The sequence below is a fragment of the Parasteatoda tepidariorum genome, chromosome 10 (genome assembly GCF_043381705.1).
Source record: "Parasteatoda tepidariorum isolate YZ-2023 chromosome 10, CAS_Ptep_4.0, whole genome shotgun sequence".
NCBI lineage: Eukaryota > Metazoa > Arthropoda > Arachnida > Araneae > Theridiidae > Parasteatoda > Parasteatoda tepidariorum.
Genome location: NC_092213.1, coordinates 59,129,712 through 59,133,765, shown reverse-complemented (window position 1 = coordinate 59,133,765; position 4,054 = coordinate 59,129,712).

The following is a 4,054-nucleotide window of genomic DNA, read 5'->3' as shown; positions in this document are numbered from 1 at the left end:
AAACAGTCACGATTCAGCTCTTCAACTTGTCTCTGATCATCCGAGTTGCGCCATTGCTCATGGGCAATTTTGCCTTAGAGCTTGAATATAGATGCCCTAAGGGGTATCAATCTTTTAACTGTTTTTCAATTTAATTTTCGGTAGTCCATGCATAGTCTTAGGCTATGATCTTTCTTTTTGTAAAGAACTATTGGGGAGCAAAAATCAGAACAACTCTCACTAATTAAATCAGTTTTTAACCACTCAGATATCTGATAATTTACTTTTTGTTTTTCGGAAAAAGATAAACGTCTAGCTTTGACATACTGCATACTGGGATGCCATCTTTCTAAATAATTTTCATTGCCAACTTAACATCTTTAATTCTGTTAGGTTTGTAATTATAAATCAACACAGATGTTGAACATTAAAAATCAAAACATGACAGATAAAATCATATTTAAAAAAAAAAAATTACATTTATTTAGAAAGCATGTTTTTTTTTTTTAAATTCAAGTCATAATTCATCATTAATACATCATATTTAAATACAGTTGATAAAAAAAATCTTCACTTCAAAGATAATGGAATTGTTTGTTTGAACGAGTTACAGAAATGCAGATTTTTCCAGTAAAGAAATGATGCAGCACTATTTAAAAAAGCTAGCAATAAATAATTATTTCTTGCTTTTTTTCTTTTAGGCAAGAATACCTAGTGCAAAAAAGATTGCTTTAAACTGAAAATAGGCTACAGCATACACATTTTTATGTTACTACTGGTTATTTAAACTTTCTAAGTTGTTGATCATTGCATCAAGTTTCATAACACCTTACAAAGCTTCATATAACTCTAAACATGTCAAAGCTGACCTGAAATTTTTAAAATAGCTTCTTATGACTATTACTATCTCATGTTTCCAAAATAGACTGATTGTAAGACCACCACCGAAGTTACGCATTACCGGTAGGACAGTGAGCACTTTGATCAAACTGCAAAGGGACTGAGGGTATGCGGTATCAGTGCTCGACTTCGCGTCTACTTCGTTGGGCTATCAAAGCGGGGACCCATCCACTTCTTAAACTATCAAAATTGCAAGATGTCGGATCAACCGTGGGGACATTTCAACGACTATTGCTAATAGCAGATTGTGCGGCTCTAGTGTGACATGGCAAAGTATTACTCAGTACTGTGTCAATTGTTCTGAGTTAATAGTTTCTTCCAAATTGAAATTAATTAAATATAGGTGAGTATATGTAAATATTTTCCCTTGTTCCATCGATCTTAACCCCTTGACATACGAACACGTCTGGGAGACGTCATTTGTTCCGTATGTCAAGACAATAATCGACGTGTCTCAGATGTCTTCAACACAGAGATCACAACTTGCTCCGGACAGCAAGTAAATATTTTAAAGTGGTAGTTTATCANGAAGTCATTCTCTCACACTTACGCGCGTCAAAAAGTTAAACATAGAAATACTGGAAATAGGGCTGTTTTCCTGAGTTTTCAGTACTTTTCAAGGTCATTTCGAATTTTTCAAGGATTTAATATCATTTTCAAGTACTTCTAGGGGCCCTTGAAAATCAAAATGAAATTCAAGTACTTTTCAAGGCTTTTTCAAGGCCGCGGGAACCCTGTTTATAGTAGTTATGTCATGCTATACCTTTTAAAAAGCAAGCAAAAATAGCCTAATATTTTCAAAATTTAGTATGCAGTTATTTACAGTTTTTTAAAAATTATTTTGGCGTGTCTGAAACAGTTGGCATCTGTCAACATTCCGTTGTTAGTTACAGTGCAATCAAAGATCATTTCTATGTCAAGAAATTAATAATTCCACACAGTTTAGAGTTTTAGAATATAGCTGATAAAACAGCTGTAAATTAATAACTAAAAAAAAAATCTTCAACAAAAACTATTGCTACTTACTAGTATTATTTTTCATTACATATATTGCAATTAAAGATTAGTCAAAATAACTCTTAAATGCAATTATTGTACACAAGTTTCCATACATTAATAATTACAACCTATTATAAGTTTAAAGTCTTATTATATTTCTTTATGAGAATGCAATTATGTTATATTCTTCGTTGCTTATCTTAAGAGGAAGCCATACCACTGGAGAAACATTTCATCGCAAATTCTCTTTCACCTTCATTACTAATTTTAAAAAAAGAAAAAGTGAGTTCAGACAAACCTAGAATAAACCATTAAGCTTCAATTGCAAATTTTTTTTCAAACTATCAAAATTCAAACAAATTAACGGAAAAGAACTTCTCAATTACGTAATCCTAAGATATTTTCTTATAACTTATTGTTATTTTGATACAGTAGAGAGCCGATTATCTGAACCCTTATTATCTGAACGATGTCCAAATTCGCTTTTTTTTCTTCTTCTCTTTTTTAAGTTTAGAATTTTTTTAAACTTATAGACAATTTTTCCAAATTTAGAGGAATAGATAATATCCACTACATCTGAAGACCATATTTAATTTACAACCTTTTTCAGCAGTTTTCTTATAGTAGCCATACATACATGTATTGTTATACAGTTAAACCTACATACCCCTTTAGCCCTCTTCAACTGAAAATTATCATCAAAGAATGCGAGCTTCATTTTGACAATCTACAATTGTTGGAAAGCGGAATGTGTTTATGAATAGATAAGTGCTGAAATTCTACAATTGGGGGATGGGTAGTTGTCACTCATGGTTAATGATTAGTGATTACAGTGCTTGGAATCTTAAATCTTGGAATAAAATTCTTATCAGAAAAACAAACGAAACTGCAGTTTGTGAATCGGTAGATCTTTCGNAAAAAAATAAACAGATGATCAATTTCTTTCTTCTCTCTTGAAAATAATTAGTCAAAATAACTCTTAAATGCAATTATTATACACAAGTTTCCATACATTAATAATTACAACCTATTATAAGTTTAAAGTTTTATTATATTTCTTTATGAGAACGCAATTATGTTATATTCTTCGTTGTTTATCTTAAGAGGAAGCCATACCACTGGAGAAACATTTCATCGCAAATTCTCTTTCACCTTCATTACTAATTTAAAAAAAAGAAAAAGTGAGTTCAGACAAACCTAGAGAAAGCCATTAAGCTTCAATTGCTAATTTTTTTTCCAAACTATCAAAATGCAAACAAGTTAATGGAAAAGAACTTCTCAATCACATAATCCAAAGTTATCTTCTTATAATTTATTTTCATTTCAATACTTTAAAAATTTCTTTTCAGCACTTGAAACTTCATGGCTTGCTCTACACTTCACTGAACTTACTTTCTCTGTACTTCAAATTAATTATGGAGATAAAAGAGAATTTGAGACGGAAATTTCTCCCATGGTAGGGTATTTGTGATGTTATAGAGGCTAAATGTTATTTTGCTCATTCTTAAATACTTTTACATACATACTTGCATGTAAAAGTATGTTACATACACACTATTACATACTTGCTTTAACCTATCCTTAGTAAAGTGTCCTATTATATCATTCAATTAACATTATGAATTAATAAAAACGAGAGAAAAAAAATAGTTTCTTATTATCATCACAATGTCACTTGACATTGATCTTTCAAAAGTGAAAGTTTCAAATTCTTTGTGAAATTAATACAAAAGCAATCAAAATTTTTAACACATTAACAATTATTTTTCCCCCTGCTTATTTTTAAAATAGAGACATGCTAAAGATTAAAAAAATAACGCAAATTTGGGAGTATCCTTTAAATGACACTAAAATAATGATAACAGGTAATGCAATAAACAGGCAGTGTAAATAATACACAAAATACATAGACAATTTTCTGAATATAGTTGAGTTTTAGTCTCCAATGGAAGCCCTGATACATTTGAATTTTAGTCCCCAATGGAAAACTTGATTAGACAAAATTTTAAGATTCATTTAAGAAACGAAAGCGAAAATTTTAAATACTATTTATGCTATAAAAATAACTGATTCCTCTATTTATGTAAAATCGAAAATTTAATATGGCAATAAAAACTCAGTTGTCTCTTTTTCATTGAAGAAAGAAAAAAAAATAGAAGGGAAAATAAAAACACAG